Source organism: Leuresthes tenuis, unplaced genomic scaffold (genome assembly GCF_036924035.1).
Source record: "Leuresthes tenuis unplaced genomic scaffold, fLeuTen1.0.hap1 SCAF_1, whole genome shotgun sequence".
NCBI classification, from domain to species: Eukaryota; Metazoa; Chordata; class Actinopteri; order Atheriniformes; family Atherinopsidae; genus Leuresthes; species Leuresthes tenuis.
Window position 1 is genome coordinate 41,018,877 of NW_027325355.1, and position 17,821 is coordinate 41,036,697.

General features: G+C 46.7%; 3 non-coding genes and 39 pseudogenes across 3 annotated transcripts; all 42 read right to left on the reverse strand.

Moving 5' to 3' along the window:
* Nucleotides 1-166: 166 nt before the first annotated feature.
* On the reverse strand, nucleotides 167-285 carry LOC140288363 (5S ribosomal RNA; annotated as a pseudogene).
* A 272-nt stretch (nucleotides 286-557) lies between these two features.
* Nucleotides 558-676, reverse strand: LOC140282000 (5S ribosomal RNA; annotated as a pseudogene).
* A 269-nt stretch (nucleotides 677-945) lies between these two features.
* On the reverse strand, nucleotides 946-1,064 carry LOC140291066 (5S ribosomal RNA; annotated as a pseudogene).
* Nucleotides 1,065-1,336: 272 nt separating this feature from the next.
* On the reverse strand, nucleotides 1,337-1,455 carry LOC140276833 (5S ribosomal RNA; annotated as a pseudogene).
* A 269-nt stretch (nucleotides 1,456-1,724) lies between these two features.
* LOC140290888 (5S ribosomal RNA) lies at nucleotides 1,725-1,843 on the reverse strand (annotated as a pseudogene).
* Nucleotides 1,844-2,115: 272 nt separating this feature from the next.
* Nucleotides 2,116-2,234, reverse strand: LOC140269647 (5S ribosomal RNA; annotated as a pseudogene).
* Nucleotides 2,235-2,503: 269 nt separating this feature from the next.
* On the reverse strand, nucleotides 2,504-2,627 carry LOC140289809 (5S ribosomal RNA; annotated as a pseudogene).
* A 269-nt stretch (nucleotides 2,628-2,896) lies between these two features.
* LOC140295769 (5S ribosomal RNA) lies at nucleotides 2,897-3,014 on the reverse strand (annotated as a pseudogene).
* Nucleotides 3,015-3,283: 269 nt separating this feature from the next.
* On the reverse strand, nucleotides 3,284-3,401 carry LOC140291307 (5S ribosomal RNA; annotated as a pseudogene).
* Nucleotides 3,402-3,670: 269 nt separating this feature from the next.
* LOC140294797 (5S ribosomal RNA) lies at nucleotides 3,671-3,789 on the reverse strand (annotated as a pseudogene).
* Nucleotides 3,790-4,058: 269 nt separating this feature from the next.
* On the reverse strand, nucleotides 4,059-4,177 carry LOC140299399 (5S ribosomal RNA; annotated as a pseudogene).
* A 269-nt stretch (nucleotides 4,178-4,446) lies between these two features.
* LOC140289400 (5S ribosomal RNA) lies at nucleotides 4,447-4,565 on the reverse strand (annotated as a pseudogene).
* Nucleotides 4,566-4,834: 269 nt separating this feature from the next.
* Nucleotides 4,835-4,953, reverse strand: LOC140296211 (5S ribosomal RNA; annotated as a pseudogene).
* Nucleotides 4,954-5,222: 269 nt separating this feature from the next.
* On the reverse strand, nucleotides 5,223-5,341 carry LOC140296486 (5S ribosomal RNA; annotated as a pseudogene).
* A 269-nt stretch (nucleotides 5,342-5,610) lies between these two features.
* On the reverse strand, nucleotides 5,611-5,729 carry LOC140291330 (5S ribosomal RNA; annotated as a pseudogene).
* A 272-nt stretch (nucleotides 5,730-6,001) lies between these two features.
* Nucleotides 6,002-6,120, reverse strand: LOC140291189 (5S ribosomal RNA; annotated as a pseudogene).
* A 269-nt stretch (nucleotides 6,121-6,389) lies between these two features.
* LOC140291588 (5S ribosomal RNA) lies at nucleotides 6,390-6,508 on the reverse strand (annotated as a pseudogene).
* A 269-nt stretch (nucleotides 6,509-6,777) lies between these two features.
* LOC140292912 (5S ribosomal RNA) lies at nucleotides 6,778-6,896 on the reverse strand (annotated as a pseudogene).
* Nucleotides 6,897-7,165: 269 nt separating this feature from the next.
* Nucleotides 7,166-7,284, reverse strand: LOC140299558 (5S ribosomal RNA; annotated as a pseudogene).
* A 656-nt stretch (nucleotides 7,285-7,940) lies between these two features.
* LOC140299836 (5S ribosomal RNA) lies at nucleotides 7,941-8,059 on the reverse strand (annotated as a pseudogene).
* A 269-nt stretch (nucleotides 8,060-8,328) lies between these two features.
* Nucleotides 8,329-8,447, reverse strand: LOC140275506 (5S ribosomal RNA; annotated as a pseudogene).
* Nucleotides 8,448-8,716: 269 nt separating this feature from the next.
* LOC140300465 (5S ribosomal RNA) lies at nucleotides 8,717-8,835 on the reverse strand (annotated as a pseudogene).
* A 269-nt stretch (nucleotides 8,836-9,104) lies between these two features.
* Nucleotides 9,105-9,223, reverse strand: LOC140274531 (5S ribosomal RNA; annotated as a pseudogene).
* Nucleotides 9,224-9,492: 269 nt separating this feature from the next.
* On the reverse strand, nucleotides 9,493-9,611 carry LOC140279386 (5S ribosomal RNA; annotated as a pseudogene).
* Nucleotides 9,612-9,880: 269 nt separating this feature from the next.
* LOC140293489 (5S ribosomal RNA) lies at nucleotides 9,881-9,999 on the reverse strand. The gene has a single exon (XR_011912677.1). It is a non-coding gene; the product is annotated as a 5S ribosomal RNA (ribosomal RNA).
* A 269-nt stretch (nucleotides 10,000-10,268) lies between these two features.
* LOC140274535 (5S ribosomal RNA) lies at nucleotides 10,269-10,387 on the reverse strand (annotated as a pseudogene).
* Nucleotides 10,388-11,043: 656 nt separating this feature from the next.
* Nucleotides 11,044-11,162, reverse strand: LOC140293550 (5S ribosomal RNA; annotated as a pseudogene).
* A 269-nt stretch (nucleotides 11,163-11,431) lies between these two features.
* On the reverse strand, nucleotides 11,432-11,550 carry LOC140300466 (5S ribosomal RNA; annotated as a pseudogene).
* Nucleotides 11,551-11,819: 269 nt separating this feature from the next.
* LOC140274549 (5S ribosomal RNA) lies at nucleotides 11,820-11,938 on the reverse strand (annotated as a pseudogene).
* A 269-nt stretch (nucleotides 11,939-12,207) lies between these two features.
* Nucleotides 12,208-12,326, reverse strand: LOC140279398 (5S ribosomal RNA; annotated as a pseudogene).
* Nucleotides 12,327-12,595: 269 nt separating this feature from the next.
* LOC140293501 (5S ribosomal RNA) lies at nucleotides 12,596-12,714 on the reverse strand. Its single transcript, XR_011912679.1, has one exon. It is a non-coding gene; the product is annotated as a 5S ribosomal RNA (ribosomal RNA).
* A 269-nt stretch (nucleotides 12,715-12,983) lies between these two features.
* On the reverse strand, nucleotides 12,984-13,102 carry LOC140274553 (5S ribosomal RNA; annotated as a pseudogene).
* Nucleotides 13,103-13,758: 656 nt separating this feature from the next.
* On the reverse strand, nucleotides 13,759-13,877 carry LOC140293551 (5S ribosomal RNA; annotated as a pseudogene).
* Nucleotides 13,878-14,143: 266 nt separating this feature from the next.
* LOC140301009 (5S ribosomal RNA) lies at nucleotides 14,144-14,262 on the reverse strand (annotated as a pseudogene).
* Nucleotides 14,263-14,531: 269 nt separating this feature from the next.
* On the reverse strand, nucleotides 14,532-14,650 carry LOC140294019 (5S ribosomal RNA; annotated as a pseudogene).
* A 269-nt stretch (nucleotides 14,651-14,919) lies between these two features.
* On the reverse strand, nucleotides 14,920-15,038 carry LOC140283165 (5S ribosomal RNA; annotated as a pseudogene).
* Nucleotides 15,039-15,307: 269 nt separating this feature from the next.
* LOC140269788 (5S ribosomal RNA) lies at nucleotides 15,308-15,426 on the reverse strand (annotated as a pseudogene).
* A 269-nt stretch (nucleotides 15,427-15,695) lies between these two features.
* On the reverse strand, nucleotides 15,696-15,814 carry LOC140296369 (5S ribosomal RNA; annotated as a pseudogene).
* Nucleotides 15,815-16,470: 656 nt separating this feature from the next.
* LOC140284621 (5S ribosomal RNA) lies at nucleotides 16,471-16,589 on the reverse strand (annotated as a pseudogene).
* Nucleotides 16,590-16,858: 269 nt separating this feature from the next.
* On the reverse strand, nucleotides 16,859-16,977 carry LOC140297977 (5S ribosomal RNA). Its single transcript, XR_011913665.1, has one exon. It is a non-coding gene; the product is annotated as a 5S ribosomal RNA (ribosomal RNA).
* A 269-nt stretch (nucleotides 16,978-17,246) lies between these two features.
* Nucleotides 17,247-17,365, reverse strand: LOC140299415 (5S ribosomal RNA; annotated as a pseudogene).
* Nucleotides 17,366-17,634: 269 nt separating this feature from the next.
* On the reverse strand, nucleotides 17,635-17,753 carry LOC140293117 (5S ribosomal RNA; annotated as a pseudogene).
* Nucleotides 17,754-17,821: the final 68 nt, after the last annotated feature.

Below are 17,821 nucleotides of genomic sequence, written 5' to 3' on the forward strand. Positions count from 1 at the left end.
CATCTTCTCTGATGTGATCATTCTCTGCAACTGAAACTGAGACTCTCAGATCACTTCATGTCTGCCAACAAAGCAGCAGCAGCTGAAGATGACCAACTTCCTCATGTGTCACAGGGTGGTCAGACGTTGCAACAAAAGACATGCAGGTGGTTGAGAGAAGAGAAAAAGCTTACAGCACCTGGTATTCCCAAGCTGTCTCCCATTCAAGTACTAACAAGGCCCAACCCTGCTTGGCTTCCAAGATCAGACGAGCTCGGGCATGTTCAGGGTGGTGTGGCCGTAAGCAACAATGTCTGTGACAAATGTGCATTATATAGGTACTGGAATAATACAGTTCCTCTATGTAACCAGATAATTGCCGAGAAAGGCTGACTTGTAGTGGGCACATCTTCTTCCCTGATGTGATTATTCTCTGCAGCTGAAATTGAGACTCTCAGATCACTTCGTGTCTGCCAACAAAGAAGCAGCAGCAGCTGAAGATGACCAACTTCCTCATGTGTCACAGGAGGATCAGACGTTGCCACAAAAGACATGAAGGTGGTAGAGAGTAGAGAAGAAGCTTACAGCACCTGGTATCCCTAAGTGGTCTCCCATCCAAGTACTAACCAGGCCCAACCCTGCTTGGTTTCCGAGATCAGACAAGGTCAGGCATGTTCCGGGTGGTGTGGCCGTAAGCAGCAATGTCTCTGACAAATGTGCATTATATAGGTACTGGAATCATACGGTTCCTCTATGCAACCAGATAATTGCCGAGAAAGGCTGATGTGTAGCGGGTAAATCATCTTCTCTGATGTGATCATTCTCTGCAACTGAAACTGAGACTCTCAGATCACTTCATGTCTGCCAACAAAGCAGTAGCAGCTGAAGATGACCAACTTCCTCATGTGTCACAGGGTGATTAGACGTTGCAACAAAAGACATGCAGGTGGTAGAGAGAAGAGAAAAAGCTTACAGCACCTGGTATTCGCAAGCGGTCTCCCATTCAAGAACTAACCAGGCCCAACCCTGCTTGGCTTCCGAGATCAGACGAGGTCGAGCTTATTCAGGATGGTGTGGCGGTAAGCAACAATATCTGGTACATATGTGTATTATATAGGTACTGGAATCATACACTTCCTCTATGTAACCAGATAATTGCCAAGAAAGGCTGACTCTTAGTGGGCACATCTTCCTCCTTGATGTGATTATTCTCTGGAGCTGAAACTGAGACTCTCAGATCACTTCATGTCTGCAAACAAAGCAGCAGCAGCAGCTGAAGATGACCAACTTCCTCATGTGTCACAGGGCGATCAGACATTGCAACAAAAGACATGCAGGTGGTAGAGAGAAGAGAAAAAGCTTACATCACCTGGTATTCCCAAGCAGTCTCCCATCCAAGTACTAACCAGGCCCAAACCTGCTTGGCTTCCGAGATCAGACGAGATCAGACTTATTCAGGGTGGTGTGGCCGTAAGCAACAATAACTGTGACAAATGTGCATTATATAAGTACTGGAATCATACACTTCCTCTATGTAACCAGATAATTGCCGAGAAAGGCTGATATGTAGTGGGCACATCTTGTTCCCTGACGTGATAATTCTCTCTAGCTGAAAATGAGACTCTCAGATCAATTCGTATCTGCCAACAAAGCAGCAGCAGCTGAAGATGACCAACTTCCTCATGTGTCACAGGGTGATCAGACGTTGCAACAAAAGACATGCAGGTGGTTGAGATAAGAGAAAAAGCTTACAGCACCTAGTATTCCCAAGCTGTATACCATCAAAGTACTAACCAGGCCCAACACTGCTTGGCTTCCGAGATCAGACGAGGTCGGGCATATTCAGGGTGGTGTGGCCGTAAGCGACAATGTCTTTGACAAATGTGCATTATATAGGTAATGGAATCATACGGTTCCTCTATGTAACCAGATAATTGCCGAGAAAGGCTGACTTGTAGTGGGCAAATCTTCTTCCCTCATGTGATCATTCTCTGCAGCTGAAACTGAGACTCTCAGATCACTTCGTGTCTGCCAACAAAGCAGCAGCAGCTGCTGAAGATGACCAACTTCCTCATGTGTCACAGGGTGATCAGACGTTGCAACAAAAGACATGCAGGTGGTCGAAAGAAGAGAAAAAGCTTAAAGCACCTGGTATTCCCAAGAGGTCTTCCATCCAAGTACTAACCAGGCCCAACCGTGCTTGGCTTCCGAGATCAGACGAGGTCGGGCATGTTCAACGTGGTGTGGCCGTAAGCAACAATGTCACTGACAAATGTGCATCATATAGGTACTGGAATCATACGGTTCCTCTATGCAACTAGATAATTGCAGAGAAAGGCTGATGTGTAGTTGGCATATCATCTTCTCTGATGTGATCATTCTCTGCAGCTGAAACTGAGACTCTCAGATCACTTCGTGTCTGCCAACAAAGCAGCAGCAGCTGAAGATGACCAACTTCCTCATGTGTCACAGGGTGATCAGATGTTGCAACAAAAGACATGCAGGTGGTAGAGAGAAGAGAAAAAGCTTACAGCACCTGGTATTCCCAAGCAGTCTCCCACCCAAGTACTAACCAGGCACAATCCTGCTTGGCTTCCGAGATCAGACGAGGTCGGGCATATTATATTCAGGGTGGTGTGGCCGTAAGCGACAATCTCTGTGACAAATGTGCATTATATAGGTACTGGAATCATACGGTTCCTCTATGTAACCAGATAATTGCAGAGAAAGGCTTATGTGTAGTGGGCACATCTTCTTCCCTGACGTGATTATTCTCTGCAGCTGAAACTGAGACTCTCAGATCACTTCGTGTCTCCCAACAAAGCAGCAGAAGCTGAAGATGACCAACTTCCTCATGTGTCACAGGGTGATCAGACGTTGCAACAAAAGACATTCAGGTGGTCCAGAGAAGAGATAAAGCTTACAGCACCTGGTATTCCCAAGCAGTCTCCCACCCAAGTACTAACCGGGCCAACCGTGCTAGTCTTCCGAGATCAGACGAGGTCGGGCATGTTCAGGGTGGTGTGGCCGTAAGTAATAATCTCTGTGACAAATGTGCATTATATAGGTACTGGAATCATACGGTTCCTCTATGTAACCAGATAATTGCCAAGAAAGGCTGATGTGTAGTGGGCACATATTCTTCCCTGATGTGATTATTCTCTGCAGCTGAAACTGAGACTCTCAGATCACTTTGTGTCTGCCAACAAAGCAGCAGCAGCTGAAGATGACCAACTTCCTCATGTGTCACAGGGTGATCAGACGTTGCAACAAAAGACATTCAGGTGGTCCAGAGAAGAGATAAAGCTTACAGCACCTGGTATTCCCAAGCAGTCTCCCATCCAAGTACTAACCAGGCCAACCGTGCTTGGCTTCCGAGATCAGACGAGGTCGGCCATGTTCAGGGTGGTGTGGCCGTAAGCAACAATGTCTCTGACAAATGTGCATTATATAGGTACTGGAATCATACGGTTCCTCTATGCAACCAGTTAATTTCCGAGAAAGGCTGATGTGTACTGGGCACATCTTCTTCCCTGACGTGATTATTCTCTGCAGCTGAAACTGAGACTCTCAGATCACTTTGTGTCTGCCAACAAAGCAGCAGCAGCTGAAGATGACCAACTTCCTCATGTGTCACAGGGTGATCAGACGTTGCAACAAAAGACATGCAGGTGGTAGAGAGAAGAGAAAAAGCTTACAGCACCTGGTATTCCCAGACAGTCTAACATCCAAATACTAACCAGGCCCAAACCTGCTTGGCTTCTGAGATCAGACGAGGTCGGGCATATTCAGGGTGGTGTGGCCGTAAGCAACCATAACTGTGACAAATGTGCATTATATAGGTACTGGAATCATACAGTTCCTCTATGTAACCAGATAATTGCCGTGAAAAGCTGATAAGTAGTGGGCACATCTTCTTCCCTGACGTGATTATTCTCTCGAGCTGAAACTGAGACTCTCAGATCACTTTGTGTCTGCCAACAAAGCAGCAGAAGCTGAAGATGACCAACTTCCTCATGTGTCACAGGGTGATCAGACATTGCAACAAAAGACATGCAGGTGGTAGAGAGAAGAGAAAAAGCTTACAGCTCCTGGTATTCCCAAGCGGTCTCCCATTTAAGTACTAACCAGGCCCAACCCTCCTTGACTACCGAGATCAGACGAGGTCGGGCGTGTTCAGGGTGGTGTGGCCGTAAGCAACAATGTCTGTGACAAATGTGCATTATATAGGTACTGGAATCATACGGTTCCTCTATGTAACCAGATAATTGCCGAGAAAGGCAGACTTGTAGTGGGCAAATCTTCTTCCCTCATGTGATCATTCTCTGCAGCTGAAACTGAGACTCTCAGATCACTTCGTGTCTGCCAACAAAGCAGCAGCAGCTGAAAATGACCACCTTTCTAATGTGTCACAGGGTGATCAGACGTTGCAACAAAAGACATGCAGGTGGTCGAGAGAAGAGAAAAAGCTTAGAGCACCTGGTATTCCCAAGAGGTCTTCCATCCAAGTACTAACCACGCCCAACCCTCCTTGGCTTCCGAGATCAGACGAGGTCGGGCATGTTCAGGGTGGTGTGGCCGTAAGCAACAATGTCTCTGACAAATGTGCATTATATAGGTACTGGAATCATACGGTTCCTCTATGCAACCAGATCATTTCCGAGAAAGGCTGATGTGTAGTGGGCACATCTTCTTCCCTGACGTGATTATTCTCTGCAGCTGAAACTGAGACTCTCAGATCACTTCGTGTCTGCCAACAAAGCAGCAGTAGCTGAAGATGACCAACTTCCTCATGTGTATCAGGGTGATCAGACGTTGCAACAAAAGACATGCAAGTGGTAGAGAGAAGAGAAAAAGCTTACAGCACCTGGTATTCCCAGAGAGTCTACCATCCAAGTACTAACCAGGCCAAAACCTGCTTGGCTTCCGAGATCAGACGTGGTCAGGCAATTTCAGGGTGGTGTGGCCGTAATTAACCATAACTGTGACAAATGTGCATTATATAGGTACTGGAATCATACACTTTCTCTATGTAACCAGATAATTGCCGAGAAAAGCTGATAAGTAGTGGGCACATCTTCTTCCCTGACGTGATTATTCTCTCGAGCTGAAACTGAGACTCTCAGATCACTTCGTGTCTGCCAACAAAGCAGCAGAAGCTGAAGATGACCAACTTCCTCATGTGTCACAGGGTGATCAGACGTTGCAACAAAAGACATGCAGGTTGTAGAGAGAAGAGAAAAAGCTTACAGCACCTCGTATTCCCAAGAGGTCTTCCATCCAAGTACAAACCAGGCCCAACTGTGCTTGGCTTCCGAGATCAGACTAGGTCGGGCATGTTCAGGGTTGTGTGGCCGTAAGCAACAATGTCTCTGACAAATGTGCATTATATAGGTACTGGAATCATACGGTTCCTCTATGCACCCAGATAATTGCAGAGAAAGAATGATGTGTAGCGGGCATATCATCTTCTCTGATGTGATCATTCTCTGCAACTGAAACTGAGACTCTCAGATCACTTCGTGTCAGCAAACAAAGCAGCAGCAGCTGAAGATGACCAACTTCCTCATGTGTCACAGGGTGATCAGGCGTTGCAACAAAAGACATGCAGGTGGTAGAGAGAAGAGAAAACGCTTACAGCACCTGGTATTCCCAAGAGGTCTTCCATCCAAGTACTAACCACGCCCAACCCTCCTTGGCTTCCAAGATCAGACGAGGTCGGGCATATTCAGGGTGGTGCGGCCGTAAGCAGCAACAGCTGTGACAAATGTGCATTATATAGGTACTGGAATCATACACTTCTTCTATGTAACCAGATAATTGCAGAGAAAGGCTGACTTGTAGTGGGCACATCTTCTTCCCTGATGTGATTATTCTCTGCAGCTGAAACTGAGACTCTCAGATCACTTCGTGTCTGCCTACAAAGAAGCAGCAGCTGCTGAAGATGACCAACTTCCTCATGTGTCATAGGGTGATCAGACGTTGCAACAAAAAACATGCAGGTGGTAGAGAGAAGAGAAAAAGCTTAAAGCACCTGGTATTCCCAAGAGGTCTTCCATCCAAGTACTAACCAGGCCCAACCCTCCTTGGCTTCCGAGATCAGACGAGGTCAGCCATGTTCAGGGTGGTGTGGCCGTAAGCAACAATGTCTCTGACAAATGTGCATTATATAGGTACTGGAATCATACGGTTCCTCTATGCAACCAGTTAATTTCCGAGAAAGGCTGATGTGTACTGGGCACATCTTCTTCCCTGACGTGATTATTCTTTGCAGCTGAAACTGAGACTCTCAGATCACTTTGTGTCTGCCAACAAAGCAGCAGCAGCTGAAGATGACCAACTTCCTCATGTGTCACAGGGTGATCAGACGTTGCAACAAAAGACATGCAGGTGGTAGAGAGAAGAGAAAAAGCTTACAGCACCTGGTATTCCCAGACAGTCTACCATCCAAGTACTAACCAGGCCCAAACCTGCTTGGCTTCTGAGATCAGACGAGGTTGGGCATATTCAGGGTGGTGTGGCCGTAAGCAACCAAAACTGTGACAAATGTGCATTATATAGGTACTGGAATCATACAGTTCCTCTATGTAACCAGATAATTGCCGTGAAAAGCTGATAAGTAGTGGGAACATCTTCTTCCCTGATGTGATTATTCTCTCGAGCTGAAACTGAGACTCTCAGATCACTTTGTGTCTGCCAACAAAGCAGCAGAAGCTGAAGATGACCAACTTCCTCATGTGTCACAAGGTGATCAGACATTGCAACAAAAGACATGCAGGTGGTAGAGAGAAGAGAAAAAGCTTACAGCTCCTGGTATTCCCAAGCGGTCTCCCATTTAAGTACTAACAAGGCCCAACCCTCCTTGGCTACCGAGATCAGACGAGGTCGGGCGTGTTCAGGGTTGTGTGGCCGTAAGCAACAATGTCTGTGACAAATGTGCATTATATAGGTACTGGAATCATACGGTTCCTCTATGCACCCAGATAATTGCAGAGAAAGGCTGATGTGTAGCGGGCATATCATCTTCTCTGATGTGATCATTCTCTGCAACTGAAACTGAGACTCTCAGATCACTTCGTGTCAGCCAACAAAGCAGCAGCAGCTGAAGATGACCAACTTCCTCATGTGTCACAGGGTGATCAGACGTTGCAACAAAAGACATGCAGGTGGTAGAGAGAAGAGAAAAAGCTTAAGGCACCTGGTATTCCCAAGCGGTCTACCATTCAAGTACTAACCAGGCCCAACCCTGCTTGGCTTCCGAGATCAGACGAGGTCGGGTTTATTCAGGGTGGTGTGGCCGTAAGCAACAATATCGGTGACAAATGTGCATTATATAGGTACTGGAATCATACACTTCCTCTGTGTAACCAGATAATTGCCGAAAAAGGCTGACTTGTAGTGGGTTCATCTTTCTCCTTGATGTGATTATTCTCTTCAGCTGAAACTGAGACTCTCAGATCACCTCGTGTCTATCAACAAAGCAGCAGCAGCTGAAGATGACCAACTTCTTCACGTGTCACAGGGTGATCAGACGTTGCAACAAAAGACATGCAGGTGGTAGAGAGAAGAGAAAAAGCTTACAGCACCTGGTATTCCCAAGCTGTCTCCCATCCAAGTACTAACCAGGTACAACCTTCTTGGTGTCCGAGATCAGACGAGGTCGGGCTTATTCAGGGTGGTGTGGCCGTAAGCAACAATGTCTCTGACAAATGTGCATTATATAGGTACTGGAATCATACGGTTCCTCTATGCAACCAGATAATTGCCAAGAAAGGCTGATGTGTAGCGGGCAAATCATCTTCTCTGATGTGATCATTCTCTGCAACTGAAACTGAGACTCTCAGATCACTTTGTGTCAGCCAACAAAGCAGCAGCAGCTGAAGATGACCAACTTCCTCATGTGTCACAGGGTGATCAGACGTTGCAACAAAAGACATGCAGGTTGTAGAGAGAAGAGAAAAAGCTTACAGCACCTGGTATTCCCAAGCAGTCTCCCATCCAAGTACTAAGCAGGCTCAACCCTGCTTGGCTTCCGAGATCAGACGAGGTCGGGTATGTTCAGGGTGGTGTGGCCGTAAGCAACAATGTGTCTGACAAAAGTGCATTATATAAGTACAGGAATCATACGGTTCCTCTATGTAACCAGATAATTGCTGAGAAAGGCTGATGTGTAGTCGGCACATCTTCTTCCCTGACGTGATTATTCTCTTCAGCTGAAACTGAGACTCTCAGATCACTTCGTGTCTTCCAACAAAGCAGCAGCAGCTGAAGATGACCAACTTCCTCATGTGTCACAGGGTGATCAGACGTTGCAACAAAAGACATGCAAGTTGTAGAGAGAAGAGAAAACGCTTACAGCACCTGGTATTCCCAAGCAGTCTCCCATTAAAGTACTAACCAGGCCCAACCCTCCTTGGCTTCCGAGATCAGACGAGGTCGGGCATATTCAGGGTGGTGTGGCCGTAAGGAACAATTTCTGTGACAAATGTGCATTATATAAGTACTGGAATCATACACTTCCTCTATGTAACCAGATAATTTCCGAGAAAGGCTCACTTGTTATGGGCACTTCTTCTTCCCTGATGTGATCATTCTCTGCAGCTGAAACTGAGACTCTCAGATCACTTCGTGTCTGCCAACAAAGCAGCAGCAGCTGAAGATGACCACCTTCCTCATGTGTCACAGGGTGATCAGACGTTGCAACAAAAGACATGCAGGTGGTCGAGAGAAGAGAAAAAGCTTACAGCACCTGGTATTCCCAAGAGGTCTTCCATCCAAGTACTAACCACGCCCAACCCTCCTTGGCTTCCGAGATCAGACGAGGTCGGGTATGTTCAGGGTGGTGTGGCCGTAAGCGACAATGTCTCTGACAAATGTGCATTATATAGGTACTGGAATCATACGGTTCCTCTATGCAACCAGATCATTTCCGAGAAAGGCTGATGTGTAGTGGGCACATCTTCTTCCCTGACGTGATTATTCTCTGCAGCTGAAACTGAGACTCTCAGATCACTTTGTTTCTGCCAACAAAGCAGCAGCAGCTGAAGATGACCAACTTCCTCATGTGTCACAGGGTGATCAGACGTTGCAACAAAAGACATGCAGATGGTAGAGAGAAGAGAATCAGCTTACAGCACCTGGTATTCCCAGATAGTCTACCATCCAAGTACTAACCAGGCCCAACCCTGCTTTTCTTCCAAGATCAGACGAGGTCAGGCATATTCAGGGTGGTGCGGCCGTAAGCAACAATAGCTGTGACAAATGTGCATTATATAGGTACTGGAATCATACACTTCTTCTATGTAACCAGATAATTGCAGAGAAAGGCTGACTTGTAGTGGGCACATCTTCTTCCCTGACGTGATTATTCTCTGTAGCTGAAACTGAGACTCTCAGATCACTTTGTGTCTGCCAACAAAGCAGCAGCAGCTGAAGATGACCAACTTCCTCATGTGTCACAGGGTGATCAGACGTTGCAACAAAAGACATGCAGGTGGTAGAGAGAAGAGAAGAAGCTTACAGCACCTGGTATTCCCAAGCAGTCTCCCATCCAAGCACTAAGCAGGCTCAACCCTGCTTGGCTTCCGAGATCAGACGAGGTCGGGCATGTTCAGGGTGGTGTGGCCGTAAGCAACAATGTCTCTGACAAATGTGAATTATATAGGTACTGGAATCATACGGTTCCTCTATGCAACCAGATAATTGCCGAGAAAGGCTGATGTGTAGCGGGCATATCATCTTCTCTGATGTGATCATTCTCTTCAGCTGAAACTGAGACTCTCAGATCACTTCGTGTCTGCCAACAAAGCAGCAGAAGCTGAAGATGACCAACTTCCTCATGTGTCACAGGGTGATCAGACGTTGCAACAAAAGACATGCAGGTGGTCGAGAGAAGAGAAAAAGCTTACAGCACCTGGTATTCCCAAGCGGTCTACCATTCAAGTACTAACCAGGCCCAACCCTGCTTGGCTTCCGAGATCAGACGAGGTCGGGCATGTTCAGGGTGGTGTGGCCGTAAGCAACAATAGCTGTGACAAATGTGCATTATATAGGTACTGGGATCATACACTTCCTCTGTGTAACCAGATAATTGCCGAAAAAGGCTGACTTGTAGTGGGTTCATCTTCCTCCTTGATGTGATTATTCTCCTCAGCTGAAACTGAGACTCTCAGATCACCTCGTGTCTATCAACAAAGCAGCAGCAGCTGAAGATGACCAACTTCTTCACGTGTCACAGGGTGATCAGACGTTGCAACAAAAGACATGCAGATGGTAGAGAGAAGAGAATCAGCTTACAGCACCTGGTATTCCCAGATAGTCTACCATCCAAGTACTAACCAGGCCCAACCCTGCTTTTCTTCCAAGATCAGACGAGGTCAGGCATATTCAGGGTGGTGCGGCCGTAAGCAACAATAGCTGTGACAAATGTGCATTATATAGGTACTGGAATCATACACTTCCTCTGTGTAACCAGATAATTGCCGAAAAAGGCTGACTTGTAGTGGGTTCATCTTCCTCCTTGATGTGATTATTCTCCTCAGCTGAAACTGAGACTCTCAGATCACCTCGTGTCTATCAACAAAGCAGCAGCAGCTGAAGATGACCAACTTCTTCACGTGTCACAGGGTGATCAGACGTTGCAACAAAAGACATGCAGGTGGTAGAGAGAAGAGAAAAAGCTTACAGCACCTGGTATTCCCAAGCTGTCTCCCATCCAAGTACTAACCAGGTACAACCTTCTTGGTGTCCGAGATCAGGCGAGGTCGGGCTTATTCAGGGTGGTGTGGCCGTAAGCAACAATGTCTCTGACAAATGTGCATTATATAGGTACTGGAATCATACGGTTCCTTTATGCAACCAGATAATTGCCGAGAAAGGCTGATGTGTAGCGGGCAAATCATCTTCTCTGATGTGATCATTCTCTGCAACTGAAACTGAGACTCTCAGATCACTTTGTGTCAGCCAACAAAGCAGCAGCAGCTGAAGATGACCAACTTCCTCATGTGTAACAGGGTGATCAGACGTTGCAACAAAAGACATGCAGGTTGTAGAGAGAAGAGAAAACGCTTACAGCACCTGGTATTCCCAAGCAGTCTCCCATCCAAGTACTAAGGAGGCTCAACCCTGCTTGGCTTCCGAGATCAGACGAGGTCGGGCATGTTCAGGGTGGTGTGGCCGTAAGAAACAATTTCTGTGACAAATGTGCATTATATAAGTACTGGAATCATACACTTCCTCTATGTAACCAGATAATTTCCGAGAAAGGCTCACTTGTTATGGGCACTTCTTCTTCCCTGATGTGATCATTCTCTGCAGCTGAAACTGAGACTCTCAGATCACTTCGTGTCTGCCAACAAAGCAGCAGCAGCTGAAGATGACCACCTTCCTCATGTGTCACAGGGTGATCAGACGTTGCAACAAAAGACATGCAGGTGGTCGAGAGAAGAGAAAAAGCTTACAGCACCTGGTATTCCCAAGAGGTCTTCCATCCAAGTACTAACCACGCCCAACCCTCCTTGGCTTCCGAGATCAGACGAGGTCGGGTATGTTCAGGGTGGTGTGGCCGTAAGCGACAATGTCTCTGACAAATGTGCATTATATAGGTACTGGAATCATACGGTTCCTCTATGCAACCAGATCATTTCCGAGAAAGGCTGATGTGTAGTGGGCACATCTTCTTCCCTGACGTGATTATTCTCTGCAGCTGAAACTGAGACTCTCAGATCACTTTGTTTCTGCCAACAAAGCAGCAGCAGCTGAAGATGACCAACTTCCTCATGTGTCACAGGGTGATCAGACGTTGCAACAAAAGACATGCAGGTGGTAGAGAGAAGAGAATCAGCTTACAGCACCTGGTATTCCCAGATAGTCTACCATCCAAGTACTAACCAGGCCCAACCCTGCTTTTCTTCCAAGATCAGACGAGGTCAGGCATATTCAGGGTGGTGCGGCCGTAAGCAACAATAGCTGTGACAAATGTGCATTATATAGGTACTGGAATCATACACTTCTTCTATGTAACCAGATAATTGCAGAGAAAGGCTGACTTGTAGTGGGCACATCTTCTTCCCTGACGTGATTATTCTCTGTAGCTGAAACTGAGACTCTCAGATCACTTTGTGTCTGCCAACAAAGCAGCAGCAGCTGAAGATGACCAACTTCCTCATGTGTCACAGGGTGATCAGACGTTGCAACAAAAGACATGCAGGTGGTAGAGAGAAGAGAAGAAGCTTACAGCACCTGGTATTCCCAAGCAGTCTCCCATCCAAGCACTAAGCAGGCTCAACCCTGCTTGGCTTCCGAGATCAGACGAGGTCGGGCATGTTCAGGGTGGTGTGGCCGTAAGCAACAATGTCTCTGACAAATGTGAATTATATAGGTACTGGAATCATACGGTTCCTCTATGCAACCAGATAATTGCCGAGAAAGGCTGATGTGTAGCGGGCATATCATCTTCTCTGATGTGATCATTCTCTTCAGCTGAAACTGAGACTCTCAGATCACTTCGTGTCTGCCAACAAAGCAGCAGAAGCTGAAGATGACCAACTTCCTCATGTGTCACAGGGTGATCAGACGTTGCAACAAAAGACATGCAGGTGGTCGAGAGAAGAGAAAAAGCTTACAGCACCTGGTATTCCCAAGCGGTCTACCATTCAAGTACTAACCAGGCCCAACCCTGCTTGGCTTCCGAGATCAGACGAGGTCGGGCATGTTCAGGGTGGTGTGGCCGTAAGCAACAATAGCTGTGACAAATGTGCATTATATAGGTACTGGGATCATACACTTCCTCTGTGTAACCAGATAATTGCCGAAAAAGGCTGACTTGTAGTGGGTTCATCTTCCTCCTTGATGTGATTATTCTCCTCAGCTGAAACTGAGACTCTCAGATCACCTCGTGTCTATCAACAAAGCAGCAGCAGCTGAAGATGACCAACTTCTTCACGTGTCACAGGGTGATCAGACGTTGCAACAAAAGACATGCAGATGGTAGAGAGAAGAGAATCAGCTTACAGCACCTGGTATTCCCAGATAGTCTACCATCCAAGTACTAACCAGGCCCAACCCTGCTTTTCTTCCAAGATCAGACGAGGTCAGGCATATTCAGGGTGGTGCGGCCGTAAGCAACAATAGCTGTGACAAATGTGCATTATATAGGTACTGGAATCATACACTTCCTCTGTGTAACCAGATAATTGCCGAAAAAGGCTGACTTGTAGTGGGTTCATCTTCCTCCTTGATGTGATTATTCTCCTCAGCTGAAACTGAGACTCTCAGATCACCTCGTGTCTATCAACAAAGCAGCAGCAGCTGAAGATGACCAACTTCTTCACGTGTCACAGGGTGATCAGACGTTGCAACAAAAGACATGCAGGTGGTAGAGAGAAGAGAAAAAGCTTACAGCACCTGGTATTCCCAAGCTGTCTCCCATCCAAGTACTAACCAGGTACAACCTTCTTGGTGTCCGAGATCAGGCGAGGTCGGGCTTATTCAGGGTGGTGTGGCCGTAAGCAACAATGTCTCTGACAAATGTGCATTATATAGGTACTGGAATCATACGGTTCCTTTATGCAACCAGATAATTGCCGAGAAAGGCTGATGTGTAGCGGGCAAATCATCTTCTCTGATGTGATCATTCTCTGCAACTGAAACTGAGACTCTCAGATCACTTTGTGTCAGCCAACAAAGCAGCAGCAGCTGAAGATGACCAACTTCCTCATGTGTCACAGGGTGATCAGACGTTGCAACAAAAGACATGCAGGTTGTAGAGAGAAGAGAAAACGCTTACAGCACCTGGTATTCCCAAGCAGTCTCCCATCCAAGTACTAAGGAGGCTCAACCCTGCTTGGCTTCCGAGATCAGACGAGGTCGGGCATGTTCAGGGTGGTGTGGCCGTAAGAAACAATGTCTCTGACAAATGTGCATTATATAGGTACTGGAATCATACGGTTCCTCTATGCAACCAGATCATTTCCGAGAAAGGCTGATGTGTAGTGGGCACATCTTCTTCCCTGACGTGATTATTCTCTGCAGCTGAAACTGAGACTCTCAGATCACTTTGTGTCTGCCAACAAAGCAGCAGCAGCTGAAGATGACCAACTTCCTCATGTGTCACAGGGTGATCAGACGTTGCAAGAAAAGACATGCAGGTGGTCGAAAGACAAAAAGCTTACAGCTCCTGGTATTCCCAAGCGGTCTCCCATTTAAGTACTAACCAGGCCCAAACCTGCTTGGCTTCCGAGATCAGACGTGGTCGGGCATATTCAGGGTGGTGTGGCCGTAAGCAACCATAACTGTGACAAATGTGCATTATATAGGTACTGGAATCATACAGTTCCTCTATGTAACCAGATAATTGCCGAGAAAAGCTGATAAGTAGTGGGCACATCTTCTTCCCTGACGTGATTATTCTCTCGAGCTGAAACTGAGACTCTCAGATCACTTTGTGTCTGCCAACAAAGCAGCAGCAGCTGAAGATGACCAACTTCCTCATGTGTCACAGGGTGATCAGACGTTGCAACAAAAGACATGCAGGTGGTACAGAGAAGAGAAAAAGCTTACAGCACCTCGTATTCCCAAGAGGTCTTCCATCCAAGTACAAACCAGGCCCAACTGTGCTTGGCTTCCGAGATCAGACGAGGTCGGGCATGTTCAGGGTTGTGTGGCCGTAAGCAACAATGTCTTTGACAAATGTGCATTATATAGGTACTGGAATCATACGGTTCCTCTATGCAACCAGATAATTGCAGAGAAAGGCTGATGTGTAGCGGGCATATCATCTTCTCTGATGTGATCATTCTCTGCAACTGAAACTGAGACTCTCAGATCACTTCGTGTCAGCCAACAAAGCAGCAGCAGCTGAAGATGACCAACTTCCTCATGTGTCACAGGGTGATCAGACATTGCAACAAAAGACATGCAGGTGGTAGAGAGAAGAGAAAAAGCTTACATCACCTGGTATTCCGAAGTGGTCTCCCATCCAAGTACTAACCAGGCCCAACCCTGCTTTTCTTCCAAGATCAGACGAGGTCAGGCATATTCAGGGTGGTGCGGCCGTAAGCAACAATAGCTGTGACAAATGTGCATTATATGGGTACTGGAATCATACACTTCTTCTATGTAACCAGATAATTGCAGAGAAAGGCTGACTTGTAGTGGGCACATCTTCTTCCCTGATGTGATTATTCTCTTCAGCTGAAACTGAGACTCTCAGATCACTTCGTGTCTGCCAACAAAGCAGCAGAAGCTGAAGATGACCAACTTCCTCATGTGTAACAGGGTGATCAGACGTTGCAACAAAAGACATGCAGGTGGTATAGAGAAGAGAAAAAGCTTAAGAAACCTGGTATTCCCAAGCGGTCTCCCATTCAAGTACTAACCAGGCCCAACCCTGCTTGGCTTCCGAGATCAGACGAGGTCGGGCTTATTCAGGGTGGTGTGGCCGTAAGCAACAATATCGGTGACAAGTGTGCATTATATAGGTACTGGGATCATACACTTCCTCTGTGTAACCAGATAATTGCCGAAAAAGGCTGACTTGTAGTGGGTTCATCTTCCTCCTTGATGTGATTATTCTCTTCAGCTGAAAATGAGACTCTCAGATTACCTCGTGTCTATCAACAAAGCAGCAGCAGCTGAAGATGACCAACTTCTTCACGTGTCACAGGGTGATCAGACGTTGCAACAAAAGACATGCAGGTGGTAGAGAGAAGAGAAAAAGCTTACAGCACCTGGTATTCCCAGAATGTCTACCATCCAAGTACTAACCAGGCCCAAACCTGCTTGGCTTCTGGGATCAGATGAGGTTGGGCATATTCAGGGTGGTGTGGCCGTAAGCAACCATAACTGTGACAAATGTGCATTATATAGGTACTGGAATCATACAGTTCCTCTGTGTAACCAGATAATTGCAGAGAAAGGCTGATGTGTAGCGGGCAAATCATCTTCTCTGATGTGATCATTCTCTGCAACTGAAACTGAGACTCTCAGATCACTTTGTGTCAGCCAACAAAGCAGCAGAAGCTGAAGATGACCAACTTCCTCATGTGTCACAGGGTGATCAGACGTTGCAACAAAAGACATGCAGGTGGTAGAGAGAAGAGAAAAAGCTTACAGCACCTGGTATTCCCAAGCTGTCTCCCATCCAAGTACTAACCAGGTACAACCTTCTTGGTGTCCGAGATCAGGCGAGGTCGGGCTTATTCAGGGTGGTGTGGCCGTAAGCAACAATGTCTCTGACAAATGTGCATTATATAGGTACTGGAATCATACGGTTCCTCTATGCAACCAGATAATTGCCGAGAAAGGCTGATGTGTAGCGGGCAAATCATCTTCTCTGATGTGATCATTCTCTGCAACTGAAACTGAGACTCTCAGATCACTTCGTGTCTGCCAACAAAGCAGCAGCAGCTGAAGATGACCAACTTCCTCATGTGTCACAGGGTGATCAGACGTTGCAACAAAAGACATGCAGGTTGTAGAGAGAAGAGAAAACGCTTACAGCACCTGGTATTCCCAAGCAGTCTCCCATTAAAGTACTAACCAGGCCCAGCCCTGCTTGGGTTCCGAGATCAGTCGAGGTCAGGCATATTCAGGGTGGTGTGGCCGTAAGCAACAATGTCTGTGACAAATGTGCATTATATAGGTACTGGAATCATACGGTTCCTCTATGTAACCAGATAATTGCCGAGAAAGGCTGACTTGTAGTGGGCAAATCATCTTCCCTCATGTGATCATTCTCTGCAGCTGAAACTGAGACTCTCAGATCACTTCGTGTCTGCCAACAAAGCAGCAGCAGCTGAAGATGACCACCTTCCTCATGTGTCACAGGGTGATCAGACGTTGCAACAAAAGACATGCAGGTGGTAGAGAGAAGAGAAAAAGCTTACAGCACCTGGTATTCCCAAGCGGTCTCCCACCCAAGTACTAACCAGGCCCAACACTGCTTGGCTTCCGAGATCAGACGAGGTCGGGCTTATTCAGGGTGGTGTGGCCGTAAGCAACAATGTCTCTGACAAATGTGCATTATATAGGTACTGGAATCATACGGTTCCTCTATGCAACCAGATAATTGCCGAGAAAGGCTGATGTGTAGCGGGCAAATCTTCTTCTCTGATGTGATCATTCTCTGCAACTGAAACTGAGACTCTCAGATCACTTTGTGTCAGCCAACAAAGCAGCAGCAGCTGAAGATGACCAACTTCCTCATGTGTCACAGGGTGATCAGACGTTGCAACAAAAGACATGCAGGTGGTAGAGAGAAGAGAAAAAGCTTACAGCACCTGGTATTCCCAAGCGGTCTCCCACCCAAGTACTAACCAGGCCCAACACTGCTTGGCTTCCGAGATCAGACGAGGTCGGGCAAATTCAGGGTGGTGTGGCCGTAAGTAACAATGTCTGTGACAAATGTGCATTATATAAGTACAGGAATCATACGGTTCCTCTATGTAACCAGATAATTGCCGAGAAAGGCTGATGTGTAGCGGGCAAATCATCTTCTCTGATGTGATCATTATCTGCAACTGAAACTGAGACTCTCAGATCACTTTGTGTCTGCCAACAAAGCAATAGCAGCTGAAGATGACCAACTTCCTCATGTGTCACAGGGTGATCAGAAGTTGCAACAAAAGACATGTAGGTGGTAGAGAGAAGAGAAGAAGCTTACAGCACCTGGTATTCCCAGAATGTCTACCATCCAAGTACTAACCAGGCCCAAACCTGCTTGGCTTCTGAGATCAGATGAGGTTGGGCATATTCAGGGTGGTGTGGCCGTAAGCAACAATGTCTCTGACAAATGTGCATTATATAGGTACTGGAATCATACGGTTCCTCTATGCAACCAGAT